Below are 23,790 nucleotides of genomic sequence, written 5' to 3'. Positions count from 1 at the left end.
TATAACTCATTTACTTGAAACAACAAACTATACGTCACAGCCAAAGCATGTAGTGAAGATGCTGTTTCGTCTTGCGTCGAAAGCGAATTAAAACCTATATAGAAACATCCGACCATGGCGTCATTTGAGAGCTACTGACGACACTGACGACGCGTGTAATGGGAGGTGGGGGTGGTATAAGGCTGAGAGATAGAATCGGAGCCTATTCTTCGTTAAAAGATTCAGATTTATTTTTTTAAAATGTTTCGACAAAATAAATAATATTTGCGTATGGAACTAAAGAGCCGCAGCTTCACATCCAAAGAGCCGCATGTGGCTCGCGAGCCGCAGGTTGCCGACCCCGGGTCCAGAGCGCGTGACCAGGCACTTATTGATGTCCTGAAAAAACTGATTATACTTTTTTATGTCTTTAGATGTACTATTTTATGTAATGTTTTTGGCATGTAACTTTTTTTTTATACCATAAAGTAAATTTTTAGAGCATTTGTAATAGCTCTTTGCTGTCGATATTAAAGATGTCTCAGACGTGGTCTAGTCATTAGCATTGTACTATTTCTCTGTCAAACAAATGCAGATATACAGTATGAACTACTGCTGATGATTTTATAATCGAGAACTGGTAATAACATACAAGTATAATTAAAAAATACATTACCCTTGATGCCATGCGAGTATCTACATCTCGTCACACCGACAATAAATAAAGCCGTCACGAATGTTGCCGTCGCCGGGGTTACCAAGGGTCGCGCCTGCCGTCACAGACCAAGGGGAGGGGTGAAACGTATCTAGCTGGTCCAAACAGTAAAGAATGGACAGGCCAGTCATTGAAATATACTTAGTTAAAAGGAGCTTAGTCTTGGGTAGAGAATTAGGTTAATCTCTAAAATGTTTATAGTAACACTAGAAAATAAACCTTTTGTTTTTTAAATACTTGGATGCCTCAGTGGCAGCATGCAAACCTTCTCCAAGATACCATCTCCCACCCCCCACCCCCACCTCACCGGTCCACAAAAATGAGTAGACCGTAGCGAATTAAAAACAGTTAATTATTAAAATATTTCCATCCACAAATTTATCATTGTTAATCTAGAATACTAAAGTTGTACTAAAAATTAATTACACGATTGATTAAAAATTAAGCTGTACCATTTCACTCAATATAAGTTGTTTTTTTTTTGTTTTTTTTTTTTAATTTTAATTTTTTTTTTTTTTTGCTTTTTACCTGAACTAGAATGTGGCCTGAGAATCCTGGCCACTGGCGGACTCCTTCGCCAAGTTGTGGGTATCAGCCAATGTCAATAATGCGTTAACCTGCAAATCAAAGGATTATGTAATAGAGCCCATGATAAAACTTCGATCGAAGGCCCCTTTTTGAAGAATATTACACATGTGGCAGCGCGCTTTCTGTCCCAAGGCTGCCAGGTCACCAGGTTACAACCGAAAGCGCTACGCTACCTGCATATTTCGTGATGGATGGCATGTGATCGAAAGTTTGACCAATCCCATTAGCGTCCATAGTACCTGTGACAGACAATGATTAGATCCCCTGCCTCCCCCTTTCTGCTAGCTTCATTTTTTCACATGTACGTGTTACTATGAGCAATTTATTTCTATTCTTGTGCTTAGTAATCACGGACATTTTATAAAGTTAGTAAGTTATGTTTGATTCATCCTATTCCATTCATGGGGCACTCCAGGAACCGTAACTTGGTAAGGAAGCAGGAACATCTGAGCTTATTCCATTAATCGATTCCTAACTGAATTGATGAAGAAGCCATTGCCTGAAGTGGTCTTGTGGATCACGCGATTAAAGTCTGCCCACGCACAGGCATGGAAGAGGACGCATTATACACACACAGTAAAAATAAGAAAACAAAAATACTAATATAATCATTATAAGGAGAGAGAGACAGTGGGAGTGGGAGGGGGGAGACGAGTAGTAAGATGAAAACAAATAAAAGAAAAGAGAAATATAAAGAGTAAACGTGAAAGAAGAGAGGAAAGTCAGAGGAAAACAGGAGGCGCGGTGGCTGAGTGGTAAAGCGCTTGGCTTCTGTACCAAGGGTTTCGGGTTCGCATACAGGTGAAAACTGGGATTTTGAATTTTGGGATTTTAGGCCGTCTCTGAGTCCACCCAACTCTGGCAATTGTTTGGGAAAAGTAAAGGCAGTTGGTCGTTGTGCTAGCCACAAGACATCCTCGTCAACAGTGAGCTACAGAAACAGATGACCTTTACATCAACTGTCTTATAGATCGCAAGGTCTGAAGAGGGTCATTCAACTGATAAAGTCTATACAAACTCTTTGTTGTCTCTTTACTCTTTGTTCAGTTTTCTTCCATATGCTAGGAAAAATGTATACAAGTGGAATGGGTTGCCTGAATCAGCCAGAAAAACTTGACAGATTTGATTAACATGCAACACATGAATATACGTAGAACCTAATTATCATCTCTATACTATATTAATTTGCGTTTATTTTTGTTTATTTGCTAACGATTATTGCATTGTATATACTATTAATACCTGTCATTGTACACGATTTGTTTTGTTATAACAAAGTTGAGGAATAATTGGAATAAAAAATTACAAGGATGGCAGATTTTTAAGTTTTGAATATTAGACTGAGCAGATAAGTTTAGGTTGAAGGAAGATGATAGAACCATTTTTATTCAATCACGTTTGAGTCAAGAATACAAGAGAGAGAAAGAAGAAATGATAAATTACTACAAATTGGTATAACTTCTTTGCGACCAATATCATAAATAACTTTTATTCCGTCTGTGGCATTTTACGTCTCGAGAGACAATCGTTTCCCTTTGCAACTTCTTGTGTGACTAAAGAGGCCAATCCTTGATACACAGCTGCGATCGCAGGTTGGGCATATATAATCACCAGGCGCCGTTGCATTTTCACCCTTCTTACTGCTTCTGTTGTGTAAGACATCTGCAATCCGTGACCCTTCCTTTATGCTCTCTCTCCGTGTGGATCTATCCAGTGCCACCTCTTCCCAGCTGCTAGTTCGATCAGCTTGATATAAAATGAAATCAACCTGGTAGACTTTTTGATATTCTGAACTAAATCTCTACGAAATCACGTCTTTTCATACTGGCGTTCTGGAGTCTTCTATCTTATCCAAGACCGCAGACGACCATAACGCTTATCTTGCATCATTCACAACCAATCGGTAACCTCTTAGCAGCGTCACCATAGAAACACAGACATTACATAACGGTGGACCAGTGAAATTATAAAATTATCTTATGAATTAAATACGTCTACACCTGTTTAGTTGTACTAGCTGTTGGGTGCTACAGACCAACGACTGAATGTCAACAAGTTAAACTTGTCTCTGTACCCTGGCTTCTAGACAAAGTCAGAATTGAACAGCTTGTGTGGACCAAACGCAAAATAACTTAGGGGTGGGGGAGGGGGTCCAAATTTGATAATCCCCCCACTTGATGGGAGACCCCCAAATGAGTTTTTAAAATTTGTTTTTACATTAAATATTACTCCGCCATCTCATGTCATGATGTCGAATTACAAAATGCAGGGGCCCCTAAAGAAAGTAAGCCCCTCCCCCGGGGCCAGCGCATCTCTAGCTGCCCTCACTGCAAACGCGTTGCATGGAAAAAAAATCTTATCGACAACAGTCTGAGGGTCACTGTGACATGCCTTGGTGAGGCTCGGTATGAATGACCTCTGGAAAGTCAATTGATTACGAGATTATGTCGATTGCCTGAGGCTGCCTGTCAGCAGAGAAATGTGGAAGCAAGTTCCGATGTGGAGATTGTATTCACTAGTACCCAATCTATTTTGACCGTGAAGGGGGGGAAGCACATAGACTTTCATCACACACGTCAAGGGCTGTGTCATCGCATAAAAATTATCTTGCTCAAATTATGATAAATAAACTATGTCAAAAAAATGTAAAATCTTTTTTTTAGAACATATCTCGAAAGTCTAAGCAGATTCAATTAACATACATATTAGTTGTTACCCGTCTTTATTCGTAGGACTAGGATTATTCTAGTGGACAGTTCATTTGGAAGACAATTTAATTATTTTCTTTTCATTTCCCTGCTTATTTAATGCGATCACACTCCAATGCTATGTATGTCCTATACCACTTTGATAGGGAGGTACACAGATGACCTTTACATCATCTGCCCTTTAAATCGTATGGCATCTGGGAAAAAAAGGGTTCGAACTCCAGACCTTCATAAGAGCATACCACGAGAAAAGAAAATATAATAATGAAGCAGTAGACCAGCGGTTCTCAACATGTGGGTCGCGACCCCCTTGGGGTTGATTGACGATTTGCCAGTGGTCGCCAAAGACCATCGAAAAAATGGATTGTTTTTGTCTATTCTTCTATTGCTGTGTGTGTGTGTGGTTGGGGGGTCGCGGTAGAGATAGGGATTGCAAAAAGGGGTCGCCGAGCTCAAAAGGTTGAGAACCGCTGCACTAGACACTATCTAGTAGATTACATGAGCTGCCAATCGAGCAATATCAATTACTACTACAGTAAAGAAAGTAAAGTTCCCCTTTCAGACCTTGCGATCTATAGGGCGAATGATGTAAAGTTCATCTGTTTCTGTGGTCCACAATTAACGAGGGTTTCATGTGGCCAGCACAACGACCAACCGCCTTTACTTTTCACCAACTAATGTCAGGTGCACATTAGAGCTGGGTAGACTCAGAGAAGCTTTAAAGATTCCGAAATTAAAAATCCCAGTCTTCAACAGGATTCGAAAACCAAGCGCTATACAACTCCGAATATTTTTAATATGGTCAAATATTATTTTATTTATTGTATTTAAACCACATAAGTGGAACAGAAAACGATTCTTTTTCTTGTTTTTTTCCAATGAACTTGTTAATAAACACCACTCTATAAATTAAATTATTATTATTATTTCTTGACTGAACAATCAGCTTAATTATTTCCCTTTATATGTCGTCGTCTGAGTCTTAGTGAACACAAACATGAACTACGACGAGACTATAGAAACACATAAATACATTTTCCCCTATGTTCATGAGAACGTCACTAGCAGAGTGGTTAGAGTGTCGCCATAAGAAGGTTTGAGGCATGAGTCGAATTTTATTTATTTAATGCTTTTACATTGTTCATCTAGGTCTATTATAAATTGGATTATATGACTGATCCAAACTAATTGATACACTTATGCTTTGTTTTTTAAAAAGAATTTTAAATTATTATTTTTTTTTTATTATTTGACTAAGAGAACAGTATGAGTTAAAAGTTATAAGATCTGATCAAAAGTAAATTTTCGCTCCAGTCTTTCACATGTAAAATGTTTCAGCGCGAACTTTATTAAACGAAATGCATTTAATGTCACGGTTGTGTTAAAGCCCTAGCTTGTTTGCTCGGACCTTTAACATTTATTAAGCACCTTCGTGCTTACAATAAATAATTGACTCACTGTTAACAATGTAATTGTTTAATGAAATGAATGTAAATTATAATGACAAACTGATGGAATAATATCATTGAGTTTAAAACATTATATTGTAGATATACTACTTAAACAACCATCCTGCACCTTGCTATCTCACAACGCTACACCTTAGTACGCATAAATAACACTGGCCCACAGCCGATTCTAGTTTCCGGTGTAGACTTGATAATCCCATAGCTAACTCCCTGTAGAGACATAGGCAAAGACAAATTGAAAGGTCTAGTCTAATACCCTAAGACAGCGAAACAACTGCGAAATGCAGTAATGCCTTAAATACTCACTCTAAACAGCGTACACAGACGAAAGAAATATTACACCAGCAACATAACAAAAAAAAACTCCATAAGCATAAAAGCAAGGCAACAAAAAAATAGTGCATCTGATAAACATTAGTGCTAGAATACCATAGCCTACACACCGACACTTAAGCGAATCTAACTTAAGTGCTACAAATAGTAACACTATCAAGTATAGTTTTTCTTCTTTCTTCTTCTTCGTTCTCATTTTTATGTTTGAGTGTTCATATGACTAGACCAATATGTGAAATGAACTGCGCAGTAGTTTCCAAATCAGGGAGCTCTCCATATAGTTTTCTTTCTATTGGGGTGATTTGGGGCCAGTGTCTTGTACGGGCCTCTTGGTAAAGAGAGCAGTTTTGGAGGACGAGGTCGGCATTCTCTGGTGATACTCCACTGGTTCCAATTTTGAGCTTCCGGTACATGTGTTGTCGCATTCTGTTGTGTCCAGTCCTGAGTCGAAAGATTAGACGTTGATCTTGTCGGGATAGCTTATAGTAAGCGTCATCTTTCTTGTGATTTGGATGAGAGCTCGTCCATTTCTCATTTATTTTTTTCCGATTCTCTACAATCAAAAACATGAGAGAGAAAAACGAAGTAGGACTAGAGCAAACATTCAGATGTTACACTCATTTGCAAATACAGAAATGGAGGCTGGAAGGTAAAACAGGGGAAAGATGTCATTTTCTTTTACCACACCTGGCTTTCTCACCTTAGAACTGAGAATGGACGCCTGATATTCAATCTACACTCTTCCCCCGTTTTCCCCTTTTCAACAGTATATGTATTGTTATATAATTGGTATTATTATTTTTCGCTCATTACTCAGTCCGCGTATATCTCTTCACAATCAAGTCTCTGCCTGTTGAATGGGCAATTAATTTGCATTCGTGTATACGGCACGTTTTGTTTAGTTCGAGCCAGCCAACTGTCTAGGCTACTGAATACATTGGATTACTCATCGTCAGCTTGCTTTTTAATTATAGCGTCAAGGCTGGCATAAGAGAACATTTGTTTTAACCAAGTAGGAGTCTATCTTATCTTATCTTATATAATACAGGCGTTACTTCAAAAAGATGATTACGTCCTACGCGTCATGCATCTAGTCATGCATTTTAACCAATGACTTAAATCCTGCCAAGTCACTGGTTTTCTTGGCTGGCTCTAATAGCACTAGGAAAGAAGGAGCATCTGTACAAATTTGTTCTAGCTTATGGAACGAGGAATGTGCCTTTATCTTTGTGTCTTTCAGAGTATTTTATTAAATTTTGTTTTTGTATTTGAAGATTATGGCTCAGTGTTTTATGTATAATTGCTACTTTACTTTTGAGTATATACCAGTGATGAGCAAACGTATTGAGTAGCGGGACAAAAACTTTAAAATTTCAAGTCAAATTTCACTATTTCTACATCCATACTAAAAGACATACATAAAAATCAAAATCTTTTTCAATAGCACTGAAATCTTCAAATCTCCTTTCCGATTCCCCATAAACTTGCCTTGAACAAACTTTATGGTTTGTGGGTGGTTTTTATTGAAAATCCCAACAAAACATACACGAATATTTTACCTTTTATATCCGCGCTTCTCTACACCTATGTAATAATACATATTTTTTAATTAGAACTTTGAAAACTCTTAGACTTTCCACAACTGTAAGAGAAAAAAAAAATTGCTCTAGATCCTTTTGTTGCTCCCTTGAAGGATCGCTGCTATGCTAACACCGCATTAACCTAAGGTCGACGACTAATTTAGTTGAAAGATATATGCTTCAGTTACGTCTACCCTACTGCAATCGTCTAAACCAGTGTTTGCCAAAGTGTGGTACACGTTCCCTCGGGGGTACAAGAGGACTTTGAAGGGGGTAAGCGTTGTTAGCCATGCTTATTTATTATATTCTGTTATTAAATTAAAATAAATTAGTAATACGTTTTAATTCACATTCTTTAATATTATTTGATTTTATATTTATACTAACTCATGTTCGGTGTTATTATAAATCTTGAAAATATTACAAAGATCGTGTAATGCAGGGGTTCTCAGCCTGTGGATCGGGACCCCCTTGGGAGTCGATTGACGATTTGCCAGGGGTCGCCTAAGACCATCAAAAATATTGTCTATTCTTCTATTGCTGTATGTGTGTGTATGGGGGGGGGGGTCGCGACAGAGTGGGATATTGTAAAAAGGTGACGCCGAGCTTAAAAGGTTGAGAACCGCTGGTGTAATGGATAGGGATGTTTTTCAAGGTAAAAAAAGATTACATTGGATTTACTGTCAAGGATGTACAGTGTTACATACAAACGAGGTTGCTTGTAATAGCACCCCATGGTACATAACAAATTTGATCTATTAATATTACCTATTAGCGGGTATAGCTAAAAGTAGTCTATGAGATGTATCGTCAACAACAGTCTCCGTGAGACTTTATTGTTAATAACGAGCTCCCATAAGACTTATAGCTAGAATAATGTATTTTAGATCAACAGATCAGTGTTTGGGGTGTGCTAGCACGTTCGTCCAGTGGTACATTGGTCCCCTACTCATATCTCCTAGGTTAAACCGTTAAGTATACCGTCTAGGCCTAGGTATATAATTACACTAATGTATGCGAAATAGGACTTAACAAAGTCTCAGGTTAACATATATACAAATAGTTTATTTACAAAAAAAGTCAAATGAATGCCTTCTCAAAACAAAATAAACAAAAGTTACACATTCAAAATAGTATGGTACACCGCCCTAGCACTGGCGGATCCAGGGGGGGGGGGCGGTAGGGGCGATCGCCCCCCCCACTCGGCCGACCCCCCCCCCCCCCCAGGGAGGGGACGGACGAACTTTAGTATAGGATTCACACAATTTGTATACGAATTTATTACTTATGTTAAAAATATATACTAATTATTTATATTTCAACCTATTTTTAGATTATTTCGCCCCCCCCCTCTAGTATGTTGGCCGATTTGGTGGGGTCGGGAGGGGGCGATGGTATCAATCCCGCCCCCCCCTTACACTTTCGAGTGGGGGGGGGGCGGTCCAATTTACTGGTAGAATTGACAGCCTGCTAACAAAATCAATTAAATATCTATATCCTTGTAACTTGTTATTGATATTTTAACTGATCTTTATATTATGTCGTTCCCTGTTTGCCGATTGGTGGGGGGTGGGGGAGGGACGAATACCTCATCTGCCCTTCCCACCTAAACCCTTTGAGTGGGGGGGGCGGTCCGTTTTTATGGAGAAATCATAGTTTGTGAACAAAATTAGTTGAATTAATATATACATTTTATATTATGTCGCTCCATTTCTGGTATTTTGGCCGATTCGGCGGGGTGAGGGGGGGGCGATTGCATGTACTGCCCTCCTCACTCTAGCCCTCTGAGTGCTGGGGGGGGCGGTCCTATTTTTGTGGAGAATCATAGTTTGTGAATAAAATTAGTTGAATATCTATATAATATAAACTACGTATTGATATGTGACCCATTGTAAATATGTCGTACCACACTCTAATCTCAAATTGTATCATTATTGTATCATTGTATCATTATCATCATTGTACCATGGCTGCCTGGTCGTGCGGTTTGCACGCTGGACTGTCGTTCAGATTTATCGATGGTCCGGGGTTCAAACCCTGCCCGCTCCCATCCCCGTCGTCCTGCGGGAGGTTTGGACTAGGAAGTAAACTATCTTCAACTCTGAAGAAACATCCGAAACATGTAAAACATTTTACATAACATTTTTACACTCTAATCTCAAATTGTATCATTAGTAAATTTTAAATGAAAAAGGGTTGTACCAGGTGGGAGGGGCGATACATGCAATCGCATTTCCCCCATCGGACAAATCAATACTTTTTCTTTTTGTATTATAGTTAAGAAATTACAAAAATTAAAAAAATTGTCACTGATATAATTTATATATGCTATAATTTAAATTCTTATATCGAGTCGCCCCACCCCTATTCTTTAATGCCAAATGCAATCATTAGCAGAAATTATTAAAAAAAGCGAGGATAAGTCGTTTTCACTCAATCGCCCCTCCCCTTTTCAGACAGATTTTATGTAATTTCACATGAATTTATCATAAGTATTTTAAGAAAGACTTTGCATTGGAAAAGTTAGAATTCAAACGAAATTTTTCAGTATAAGAGTCATGATTGAGATGAGTTCTAAACTCAAATAACATTTTCATAGTCGCCTTTTCCCAACCTTTACTCATTCTGATATTTTTCTAGCTAAATTCTATTGTGTGACATACAGATATGTATAAATTAATTCCACTAATTGAATAATTACTTAGATTTATAGTTTTTGATGTAGGCCTACCAATAAAAATGTCGTTTGAGAATTGCATCCCAGAGGGTCCTATGGTAACTCATTACTTACATGTTTCAAAATATACATTTCATTTGTGTGGTTTAAAAAGGGTAGGGTCTCCTTGAATTTCAACTCTCTAGTATCTGCGACATGTGTATTCAGCTTTAACAGAAAAAGTTCTGAAATAGATCTTGTCTTCTCTAACTTTATGTGAAGCTTTTTCAGTATTTGTAGTCTATAAGTAAAAACAAAAAGGAACACTATAGGACGAGGAACAGCATCTCAGATTAAAATTAACAACCAGGGAACCAATTTATATGCTCTGTCATCTCAAAACATAGATGTAAGTACATAGAACAGAAGGGGAGAACGAGTGGTACTGAGCGTTACAAAAATTGTAAAAGGGGTACACTTTGGTCAAAAGTTTGGGAAACACTGGTCTAAGTAGATGTGTCCGTCAGTCTGTTGTGTTATTTTACAAAATGCTTAACTCATTATTATTTTTCTATTGCATACATTTGTTTTATTTTACTTGAGATGGGGGCTCACTTATGGGGCCGACCCCTCTTCAACCTTTTTGAATAAATGGGATTAGCTTGAATTTGAATCTTTCTATCCTAGCCACCTAATTCTTACACGAGGGTAGGGCCCCAAGGGAGGGGTAATTTTGAGTTGGGACTGGGAAAAGCAGAAAAGAACGTTACACCATCGTCTGCTAGACAGACTGGTGTAAGTTTCAAAGCTGTTGGTTGCATCAATAATTAAACTAATTAGACCAAAAAAAAAAGATTAAACATGCATTATTTCAGTCTATTTTATGTAGGCTGGTGACTATAAATGACAGGACTGGAAGTTACTTACATTTGAGAAGTCTGCACATGTATGTATGTTGATGTATGTTTTAGTGGTACTGTGAGTGTGTACAATTGAAATTGTTTTGTGGTCAAACATTATGTAACTGTTTCAATCTTCGTCTTAATACAACTGTTTACAAACATGTTTATCTCAATACATTTACAATTCCTAAACATATCTGTTTAGATAAATATGTCTATTTTCTTTTTATATCACTCTGCCTCTTAAATCTCTGTCTCTTTATTTCTATATATTTATTTATTTATTGTCTTTTTATTGCTCTCTTTAATAGTGTCCTATTATTTAATGGAAACACTTCTTGTCCCCAGCCATTATGAAGCTTCTTGTGTTACTGCTTTGTCTGTCGGTTGTTCTCAACATTGAGCAGGTCGTTACGGCACCAGCGCCGAGATCTGAAGTAAGTACTGACTTAGTTTTGTTTGACATAAGTTTGCCGTAGTACTCAAAGTTTTGTTTGTGATAAGTCTGTCGTAGTACTGAAAGTTTTCTTTGGTATATGTCTGTCGTAGTACTCAAAGTTTTGTTTGTGATAAGTCTGTCGTAGTATTGAAAGTTTTGTTTGGTATATGTCTGTCGTAGTACCCAAATTTTTGTTTGTTATTAGTCTGTCGTAGTACTGAAAGTTTTGTTTGCTATAAGTCTGTCGTAGTACCCAAAGTTTTTTTAGCGGCCCCCGAAGTGGGAAAAAAGAAGCTATTAGTTCTGTGTGGAATGTCTGTCCGTCCGTCCGTCCCGTTTAGATCTCGTAAACTAAAAAAGATAGTGAAAATCCAACATCATAATATTTTAGACCATTTAAAGTTCTGATGAATTGACTACTTTTTCTGAAAGTGAAAAATCTAATTTTTTAAATCACTTATGCAAGCAGTTTTTTCATAACTTATGAAACTCAAACTAATGATGAATTACTTGAGGTCAACAATTCTCGAAGATAGATTGAAACATTTGGTAATTCTTGCTATTGAGCGTGATCTATGTAGGAAACCGAATTTTTATGATATACTGTATGACTTCGTTACACGCAATGCTCGTAAAGTAATTTATTTTGTAATACAAACTTTTAGTTTTCACTCATTATCCGTATCCCTAGCCAAACTTGGCCCGCGAAAACCGTTTCGCATTAGGTCCCACAATGGTTACATCCGGCCCTGCTATTTAGTGACGGGTGAATACAGAGTAGATTACTTGTTCCCCCTCCCTCTTTTTCGACGCTGAAGTTACGTGTGGTAGAAATAAGTAAAAAAGTGATCTTCTTGGTCACAATGGTTAAGTCTGGCCCTGCTATTTAGTGACGGGTGAATGCTACTTTTTCTCCCCCCCCCCCTTTTTTCGTTTTTTTCATGTGATAACTCTAGTCCGACTTGAAGAAATAAAAGAGTGAGTCTTTCCTTTACTTCTTGGTATCCAAACTGTTGAGCCATAAAGAGAATTATATAGATCTATATAGATATTTACACACACCATGGGCGTAGCCAGGAATTTTTTTCGGGGAGGGTTTTGGGGGGGGGGGGGAATTCCCCCCCCCCGATCCCCCCCCTCGCGAAAAAAATTATATATATAAATGTGTGTGTGTGTGTACATAATTAATCTTTATTAGATTTTGACCCTTTCGGAAGACGTTTATTGTTTATTGTAGACTCCCCGCCCTTGATAGCAAGGGGGTCTGGGGGAGTTCGCAGCGTTCTCCCAGCGCGGGGCGAAGCCCCGCCGCCGAGCACTATTTCTGGTATTGAAAGCCAACAAAATGCATATTCTGAGGTATCTACAGTGCATTACTTTGCTATTAAAAAGTTTTAATTCAAAAACCTAATTTGCTATTCTTACTGACTTTAAACCCTCTCGCGCCGTTCGGCGCATTTTCCGGCAAGCTGTTTCCGCAACTCTTATTTTGCGTAATTCATTTTGTCGGAAAACGTGTCCCGCAAAACCTCACGCGACGCTCTGTCACAACCTTACTAAGGATTCGACTCCTAGTTCGGCATATGATTTCTTTGATTTAGACCCGATCTCTATGACTGACTCCTAAAATCTGCCTTAGCCATCTTTGTTGAGACACATTTAATGATTTTCAATTTCGGCAGAAGACTATTCACACTTAAGGCCTATTAATGGAGCCCAAGCCATTGGTAGAAATTTGTTACCTTTCTTGACTACGCTCTTGGAATTACATGCCTGTATTTCGCTTTAGATTTTATATCGAAAAAGAAAGTTTTTTCGTCAAATCATCTGTTGAGGGGTTTTAAACTAAAAAATCTAAAATTTTTTTTTTTGTTTTGTTTTTAATTCAAAACCCCATTTAGCTACGATCATAGAATTTGGTGACTGTAGTTTGCTTTAAAATAATATTGAAGAGAGAGGTTTTCAACTCTAAACGCTCTGTAGTGGAATTTTAAACTCAAAACCATCTGGAGGGGTTTTAAACTTTAAAGAAAAAGCCATCTGGAGGAGGGGGATTTAAACTCAAAACCCCTTTGGCTACGCTCATAGATTTTATAATGTGTAATTTGCTTTTTTTATATTGAAGAGGTACTTTTTAGCTTCAAACCCCAACTGGAAGGGGGAGGGGGGTTAAACTCAAAACCCCTTTGGCTACGCTCATAGAATTTTGAGTGTGTAATTTGCTTTTTTTATATTGAAGATGGGGTTATCGTAAATTTTGGATGGGGTTTTAAAATCAAAATCTTCCTCAACTGTGCTGTTGGAATTTGGGGATTGTTGTTTGCATTTTTTTTTGTTTTGTTTTATAGAAGAGGGGGATTTAACTGCAAAAACCTCTGGTAGGTGGTTTAAAATTCAAAACCCCCTGTAGGGGGTTTTTAACTCAAAGCCCCCTGGTAGAGGGATTTGTATCTCAAAACCCCCTGATAGGGGTTTTTAAAATCTCAAAACCCCCTAGTAGGGGGATTTAAACTCAAACCCCCCTGGTAGAGGGTTTTTAACTCAAAACTGCCTCGGCTGTGCTGTGGTAAGTGATGATTTAGTATTAAAATCTCACCCAAAATAAACAAAATGAAAGCAAAAATCAGTCACTTAATTGCGTCCCGGGGGGTAGGATTTCATTTCGGGGGGGGGGTTTGAACCCCAAGAACCCCCCCCCTGGCTACGCCCATGACACACACACAAATGTTTACTTTTTTAAAGAGGAAAGATGCATTTAGTATGCTTATAAGTTGGACGTAATTTAAAACAACAATAATTAAGTAGTTTTTCATATTATCGCGAGAACTGCAACGCTGCACTATTGATATACACTTTTTTTTCGGAAATTAAAGGTGGTTCGACCTATGTGCGCCCTACAAAACCCTGAAATTCAAAATCCCAGTCTTCCACGGGATTTGAATCCAGGATCCTAGGTTCAGAAGCCGAGCGTTTAACCACTTGCCAACTCGCAATGGCAATGTCTTGGCTTCCAAAGATTAAGGATGAATGCAGTGTTTCACGTGACTACGCAGACCCAGTTAGATAGATAGATAGATAGATAGATAGATAGATAGATAGATAGATAGATAGATAGATAGATAGATAGATAGATAGATAGATAGATAGATAGATAGATAGATAAACGGAAAGATAGAAAGATAGATAGATAGATAGATAGATAGACGAATAGATAGATAGATAGATAGATAGATAGATAGATAGATAGATAGATAGATAGATAGACAGAGAGATAAATAGATAGATAAATAGATAAATAGATAGAATAGATAAATAGATAAATAGATAAATAGATAAATAGATAAATAGATAGAATAGATAGATAGATAGATAGATAGATAGATAAATAGATAAATAGATAGATAGATAGATAGATAGATAGATAGATAGATAGATAGATAGATAAATAGATAGAATAGATAGATAGATAGATAGATAGATAGATAAATAGATAGATAGATAGATAGATAGATAGATAGATAGATAGATAGATAGATAGATAGATAGATAGATAGATAGATAGATAGATGGATAGATAGATAGATGGATATATATATATATAGATAGATAGAATACATAGATAGATTGATAGAAAGATAGATAGATAGATAGATAGATAGATAGATAGATAGATAGATAGATAGATAGATAGATAGATAGATAGATAGATAGATAGATAGATAGATAGATAGATAGACGGATAGATAGAATAGATAGATAGATAGATAAATAGATAGATAGATAGATAGATAGATAGATAGATAGATAGATAGATAGATAGACAGATAAATAGATAGATAGACAGATAAAATGTAAAACTTTATGTTCTTCTCTAGGTTGACGATGTTGCTAAGAGAGAAGAAGTCATAAGCGTAAGTTCCACTCCACATGTTGTTGTTGTAGTGCTGGTGCTAATAGATTCAATTACAAATCCTACAGCTACAAACTTTTAACCCTTTCTTGAAAATTATTTTTGGTTTTAATGTTCTGGAAATGGTAATAGAAAACTTCTAGCAGTGAGGCATATACTATTCCCAGAAATTCAGTGTTTCTTAAACTTTCACAGGTGGCGCCTCCCTAAATAAGAAAAAAATAAAAAAAAAAACACTCATGCTCTTTTATCCAGCTAGGGACAAGGAAGTGAGCTATAGAGTCTCCGCCCCCCCCTCCTCCATTTTATTTTGTTGTTGTCAAGATATCACGTACCCATGAGAGGGTGTCGCCTCCCCCCCCCCCCCCCCACAGACACACACAAGGGGTTTTGAGGCGTACAGTGCAGCTTATCTGTTAGGCTCTCGGCTCACACGTGTAATAATATGATACTTCAACCAAAACATTTGAAATGAAGCTTATAGATCTTGACTTAGGCGCTTGAGAGTTCATTAATGCTAACAATTTATGAATAGACCCAACGTCTGCTATTTCTAGATTTAATTTTGGTTGTTCGAGGACTATGAATAAGCTTGTAAAATTTCAACCTGATACTAGAACGGTAAATGGGAGAAAAATCATAACAATATATATTTATGGGGATTAAATCCATATGTACATCCTCATCCCTAGTAGCATTTATTATCCTTAGTTCGAAATCAAACGAAATAATTAATCACCAACAATCAAATAACTCTAATTGCTTTTTTTATTGATTCATGTCTTTTCTGGTTCAATGAATCATTGTGCAAAGTTTTAACTTGATTGGAAACTTGGAAATGAGAGAAAAACCTGTTCAAACATTTTACAGGCATACAGACAGACAAACAGACAGACAAAGTGAGTTGATATAAGCTTTGTGAAAAGACTACTGGAAAATCCTAATTTAGAAACCATTTTATAACCTTTTTAAATAAAAACAAAATTAGAGATTCTTTTCAAACCTTGACGCTCAACTTTTAACATATTTTTCAGAAGAATGTTCCAAAGATCGTCTCTAAACGACGTGTAAGTTGAAAACATTTTTACCTTGGATTTTAGCATGTGTTAGATGTGTGGCTGAGTAACCCGCTTGGATACCTAAAAGGCTTGGGTTCGATTACTGATGTATATATAAATATAGTTTGTCCATCGTAGTACAATGATGGCCGCTTTTGTCATCCGGGGGCTGAGGGCTCTGCACTGGGATTTTGTGCCTCCTCGTGTGGCTGGTGAGACCTATTAAGCCCGGAATGTTCAGCTGCAACTGGGCAGGTTATTCCAACTGGAGCTAGTGTCATTGGCCTTTGCGTTTTTTCTCTGGCGCTTTTCTTCTGCCAGCGTTGTTCTCTTTTCCTCAGCAATTAGTGCGCCAGTTTTCACAGCGCGACGCCATGATGCTCTGTCATGTGCTTCTTTCTCCCAGGTGGCTGGGTTTATGCTGAACGCTTTCAGAGAAGCTTTGAGGGTGTCCTTGAAGCGTTTTTTTTTGTCCGCCTTGTGGGCACTTTCCTTCCCTTAATTGGCCATACAGGAGTCGTTTATGTCTTCCATTCTGGAGACGTGTGCTGTCCATCGCAGCTGGTAGTTGCCTTTCTTTCTGATTTGTCTAGTTTTGTGACGTTTCGCCAAGTCCAGACTTCACATGCTAGGTTTGACAGAACCTCAGTGTACTGAGTGTCACGGACACGTCAGATACTCTCTACTTGGTTTAGCCGGCCAGTCAAAGCCGTTTCCCGGGTGTTGTCCCTGCGCATGCTACAGCTTCTGGGAGCCACAGGTGAGAGTTGGGTACCGAGTGGGGACCAAGAGTGAGCCAAGCTACCCTCAAAAAGAGTGTACGACTGCCTGTCCAGTAGAGGTTGTACTCCTCCTAGATACCTCATACGCTCCATTACTGATGTAGACCTATTTTATTTTCCTGCTAACTGCGCAGAAGCTACACTGAATATTCTCCAAGATACTGACTCACCACAAATATCCACTAAGAGATGAGACCAGCGCACACGCTACTTGATATGTTTGTTTGTTTGTAAAATGTTTTACATGTTTCGGATGTTCCTTCAGAGTTGAAGATAGTTTACTTCCTAGTCCAAACCTCCCGCAGGACGATGGGGGATGGGAGCGGGCAGGGTTTGAACCCTCGACCGTCGATAAATCCGAACGACAGTCCAGCGCACAAACCACACGACCAGGCAGCCATCCATATATCTTAACATAAACGTAATGAAAAAACCTAACGTTAATAATGGCAGTAATGTTGGTCTATTACCTTATCTTGACTCCATCTTATAAACTAAGCAATTATTGAAACCATGCATAATATAGTTATAATAGAGGATTTTCGCAAAAAAAAAAATATTAAAATCTATAATAGTTTCCTGCATTTTGAAATTAAGTTATAACACCGAATTCCTTTGGTCATTTTTGGTATTTTAGTCATTTTATGGTATTACAACTTTGGTCATTTTACAGTATTAAAACAGTAAAGTTAAATTAAACCAACCTCTTATGAAAAGTATTATCACATTAATTAGGACAACATATACTATGTAGTGATGCAATGAAAATAAGTATTGCTGGTTTATCGTTCGATAGATTTAGGTGGGCCCCTATTTAGATAGAGATATGTTATGTTAGTTTTATTGTTTTGATTAGATTGGGTTGTCTATTAGGAAGTAGAGTTACGGAACTTGACCAGCGTTCTTGTCAGAGGCCTGAATTTAAGGAGCAAAGAAAAAAATGCAGTTCAGATTTGAATAAAACTTTGCTGCTAAGATACTTATATTCTCATCTTGTATTTAGTACAGAAGCTCATTTCCTAAATATTTCTTTTTGTTTTCAAATCTTCGATAGATCTGAACTTGTTTGTTTATTAGGTCGTGTTTTAATAAATAAATTTATTGCTTTTATATAGCGCTACTTTCATGCTTGTCGCATGCTCAGAACGCTATGGTTCAATCTCATTTGAAGTCCGTTGGTTGGAAGGGGGATTTTGGAGTAGGTTTTCCGTGCTGCCTTTAGGCGCTCAGTAAACACATCTTTGCTCGAGTCGGGTGTCGAACCTTGAGCCTCCTTTATAGGTAGCCAAGCCAAGTTCAAGCGTACTTAACCTCTGGATTTCATACCAGAATAGACCTAGACTTGTTTGTTTATTATTTTTCCAAATCTTCGATAGATCAAGACTGGTTTGTTTATTAATTCTTGTTTGTTCATTATGTCTCCTAATCCTTAATTGTTTCTTCTTGTTCAAATGTTTGATACACCTAGACTTTGTTCATTTAGTTTTGTGTCAGAAGTTCAAAACTGTCACTACATGTTTAACTGTCACTATCTTATCTTATATAATACAGACGCTACTTCAAATAAGAAGATGATTACGTCCTACGCGTCATGCATTCAGTCATGCATATTAACCAATGACTTAAATTCTGCCACTTCACTGGTTTTCCTGGCTAGCTCAGGCAACCCATTCCATGCTCTAATAGCACTAGGGAAGAAGGAGTATTTGTACAAATTTGTCCTAGCATATGGGACGAGGAATGTGCCATTATCTTTGTGTCTTTCAGAGTATTTTATTAAATTTTGTTTTGTATTTAAAGATTATGGTTCAGTGTTTTATGTATATTTGCTATTCACTATATGTTTAAATGTCACTATATGTTTAACTGTCAGTAAATGTTCAACTTTCAGTAATTGTAAACTGTTACTATATGTTTAACTGTCACTATTCTTTAACTGTCACTATTCGTTTAACTGTCAACTTTCACTATATGTTTAACTGTCACAACATGTTTAACTGTCACTTTATGTTAACTGTCACAATATGTTTAACAGTCACTATACTTTTAACTGTCAATATACTTTTTTTTTATTTATGCTTGTCATAAAATAAACACATGTTAGTCTGTTCCATTATATTTGTGCGTTCATGGTTTCATATTTATAACTCAATCGTCTCCCCTTGACTCTATCAGGAAACATAAGGCCGAATCTGTTTCATTTATATTTGTTGCATTTGTTAATTTCAGTTCTTTTACAAGCCAGGTTCCCTATCTTTGGGACCATAAAGTGAAACAGTTCCCTGGTGAGGAGGAACATATACAAGAAAGGTAGCATAACAAAATTAAACAGTATAATGTTGTCAATTTCATGTTTCGAACATCTCTTCCAACTATAAATATTAATTCTGAACACACGTCATGTGTTGTTGTTGTGTTTTGTTACGTGTTCGTTAACGTGTGTGTATATGTGTATATGTGCAGCCGAACATTCCGGGCTCACATAGGTCTCACCAGCCACATGAGGAGGCATAAAACCCCAGTGCAAAGCTCTCAGATCCCTGGATGACACAAAATGGTCATCATCGAACCACGATGGACGAACTATATATATATATATATATATATATATATGTATGTATGTATGTATGTATGTATGTATATGTATGTATGTATGTATGTATGTGTGTATGTATGTATGTATGTGTGTGTGTGTATGTGTGTGTGTGTGTATAATAGTATGTGTGTGTGTGTATGTCTGTGTGTCTAGAGTCTAGGTTGGATGCTTGTTCACAAGAATTTGTGTATGTCTCTATTAGTGTTACAGTAAAAGACAATGGTTGAAGTCCAATTGTGCGAAAGTAATTTTTTCGAACGTTTTGATAAGCTACACAACTAAACATATAGGGACAGTCCATTCAATCACCTGTTTCAGATGCGTATGTCATGCCGAATGCAATCACGTAGTTAACCCTTTCACCCTGCTGACGCCTATGTCGTATGGTGAGAAGGCCAATTGTTGTAGATTATTTGTACTTCGATCACTTCCGATAATGAAGCTGAGCATATTGCATTGCTTAGCATAAGTATAACCTATGGGTGGACACTTGGACCTCATCTAAGTTTATTATCTTTTATTATCTTATCACATAAGTCAGCTCTGCAAGGGTCATTATCTGCAGCTGCGTAGATTAGGCCAGATCCGACCATATTTAACAACGGAGTCAACAAAAACGCTAGCTGTGGCATTCATACTCTCCCGCCTTGACTACTGTAACGCCGTGCTAGCAGGTATACCTGATGACAATATAGCCAAACTGCAACGTATACAGAACAACGCCGCACGAATAGTACTTAGAAAAACAAGACAGGATTCTGCTACTACGCTCTTGCGCACGCTCCATTGGCTTCCCGTGAAAGCGAGAATCGATTAGAAGGTCGCCACACTTTGTCATCAGTGTATATATAACAATGAGATGCCCTTGTACCTTAGAGAACTGATTACACCATATGTCCCCCAGAGAGCCCTGTGCTCAATGGACTCAACGCTGTAAGTGGTGCCACGTTTCTCCCTCAAAAACTACGGTCTGCGGGCTTTTTCAGTTCACGGACCAAAGGTTTGGAACTCACTCCCAATTGATCTCAGACAGACAACATGCTATACCACGTTTAAGAAGAACATTAAGACCTACTTGTTTAAAACTTTTTTAGATTAGTTTATGATTTAAATTGACATGTTTCAGTTTGTAATGTTATTACAGCGCCTTGAGTCTACATTTTGTTTGTTAACAGCGCTTTATAAATAAAATTATTATTATTATTATTATCTTCTTGCTAAAACAAAAATGTAATTTTATTTAGTTACAAAGTACGTACCATTTAAATACGCCAATGCGTCTAGTTATCCCACTTATAAAAGAATCATCCATTTCTTTAGAGTGACGAGCTATCGTTCTGCGTGACTTAAAAAAAAAAGTCCTATTCAAAAAGACTTGCTGAAAAACAAAGGATCATTTTACGAATCCATTTCAAACATATTCTACTGACTCCAATGACTCTTAGTAAAGCACGCCCCACTGCTTATAACTATTTGACCTGCACATTTCTTAATAAGATATACATGCATAGTAGACTTCTTGAGAATGAATAATTTATAATGCTCATAATGCAGGAGAACGAGTGGCATTGGAGGCTCCGGTACGTACCCCGATGTCTTACAAAGGAAATACAAACCAAATAATTTTCGGGGCTAAAAGGACTTACTAGCAGGGGCGGACTGGGTATCAAAATAAGCCCGGGCATTACCATATAAACTGGCCCACAAATGAATGGCGTCATATCATGGGCATTTTTCGGTGGGGGGTGATTTTTTTCTACCCCCCTCTGCAATGTATATGTATGTAATTAATCTTCATTACATTCTGACTTTTCATTCTTTCGGGCGTTTTTGTTTAGCCTAGAGTAGGCCTAGGTTCTTCTTTGAAGACAGTACACACCACCAAGAACAGATAGGGAGTCCGAGGCTTCGTCCCAGATCCACGCATTATTTCCGTTATTTTAAGCTTTTAAAAAAATTCATATTCTAAGGTAGCCTATCTACAGTGCAGTTAGCTTGCTTCTCTTCCGCAAAAAAATTCCTAAACCAAATCTGCTATTCACTGCACTTAATTAATGGAGTCCAGCGACTGGTAGAAACTGGTAACTATAGTTTTGCGTTAGTTTTTGTATTGGAGATGGGGGGGGGGGAGATAACCACAAACCCTTTTAGCTACGCTTAGGAAATTCGGTGACTGTAGTTTACTTAAATTGGCTGCACTGGGGCATTAAGTAATAACTTACTAGTACAAGTTTGAGAAACACTGGACAATAGAGTAACAAGTTTTGTATCTTTTGATAATCTTTAGATAATCATCCACACCAACTCTCACAAAAGCCCTGGTTAAAGACCCTAGCATTGTGTGCAGTGAGCGTATGTCACAACGCCAGTGATAAATAAGTTTTTATTGATTGGAATTTGCCATAATTGTATTATACATTACAATAACGTCATTAATAATTCGCTGATTAGTTTTCCATTCTTAAAATCGGATATGGTAATTCATGCTACCAATAATTGATTTTAAAATGGCTTTTTGTGTAGCGACCTACTTTATATCATTCTTTTCTACTGTAACTTACAGCAAAACAAGATTCATTTTGTTCCATTACATCAAAAGTTCTTAACCTGTGAGTCGCGACCCCCTTTAGGGGTCGAATGACGATTGTCCAGGGGTCACCTAAGTCTAAAAAAAACTTGACATTGTGCAAAACTTCTCATGGGTAGCTACATTTTTTCTACTATTATTGTCATTTGAGAATAAATGTAAACAACTGAATTAGAATCATTCCAAACTTTTATTCTCACAGCATCACTATTTGTACTAGTTTCAATGACTCTGTTCATCAAACGCTACACCATTGCAGATACAGTTCGAAAGGGAAATTTACTCACAAAATTGAAAACCACATCGCTTATAATTAGTACTAGACTATCATGTTATAGTCTATGCTAGAAAAGGTAATAAATTTGTTATGGAACTACCCTTCAAAATGATCGTTAAGAAAAGAAAATATAATGATGATTTTAGTTGATATGGTTTTACTTCAATAAGAAAGCAGGAATCGAGAAACCTCAAAGCGCCATTTGTGACGTCATGTGTAACGACGTTCTATTATCAGAATCAATGAATCTGTACAATCTGAAAGTCATAACGACACCAAACATCCGAGCTTTGCCAACAACGACATACAGTATTTGAAATATTTTTAAAAAAATGTAAATTTAAAAAGTCAGGAAAACCCAAACTTGACTGCCGGCAAATAAGCAAAACCTAGCAGTCGTCGAGCGGTTGAAGCTTCTAATTTGGTGGCCTTCAGAATAACTAGAACTATGAAACCTCACATCATTGCTGAGGACTTACTGTTGCCAGTGGCCTAATACATTGTTCGAGTACCAGTGATAACTGGAGCCGTACCAACTAGATCTATTCAATTAAGTTGCCATGACAATGAATAAAGCACAAGGCCAAACGTTCAAAAAGATACGCCTGTATCTGCCAAAATTTGTTTTCAGTCGTGGACAGTTGTATGTTGCTCTCTCCAGAGGTCCATCTTTTCATTCACACACAGTCGTTTGCCCAAACCCACTCCATTTGGACAACTGGGTCTTTCAGGAAGTGTTCACCCGTCACTAAATAGCGGCGTATGCTACGCCGTGGGTCGGCTAGCTAATATTAAGCTATTTAATAACATAGTTCATTTTTTAGGGAAGAATGCTCATAGCTATGTACTGCTGTGTTGTTCTTTGCTGTTTTAATGCTGCTGCTGCTGCTCAACCAAGCTTTTCTTTTATCGATGTTTCTTATATTGTATTGCACTTTAGTACTGCCACTTCCTGACGCTTTCTTAATATGATGTTCATGGTTAAATATATTCCAAAAGTATTTCGAACATCTAATGGAAACTTAGAGCGGTGTAATGACTCATTTTATCCTTGTGATAGGTTGAGCAGGTTTTCCGTCTGCTTGTTTAGAAAGGTGGAGAACAAACAAATCGATAAAGTGAATGGAAAGAAGTTTCAATAAATGCATATGTTATCAAAGAAGAAAGTAAACGATAAATTAAATTATACAATAATATCAACACAACATGTA

General features: G+C 37.4%; 1 long non-coding RNA gene across 1 annotated transcript; it reads left to right on the top strand.

Annotated features, from left to right (window-relative positions):
* Positions 1–11,275: 11,275 nt before the first annotated feature.
* Positions 11,276–19,501, top strand: LOC129927470 (uncharacterized). Its single transcript, XR_008779080.1, has 4 exons — positions 11,276–11,367; positions 15,245–15,280; positions 16,314–16,346; positions 19,349–19,501. It is a non-coding gene; the product is annotated as an uncharacterized LOC129927470 (long non-coding RNA).
* Positions 19,502–23,790: the final 4,289 nt, after the last annotated feature.

The sequence above is a fragment of the Biomphalaria glabrata genome, chromosome 7, assembly GCF_947242115.1.
Source record: "Biomphalaria glabrata chromosome 7, xgBioGlab47.1, whole genome shotgun sequence".
NCBI classification, from domain to species: Eukaryota; Metazoa; Mollusca; class Gastropoda; family Planorbidae; genus Biomphalaria; species Biomphalaria glabrata.
Note: the sequence above shows the minus strand (reverse complement) of the source record. Positions and strands in the feature narration are given on the sequence as shown.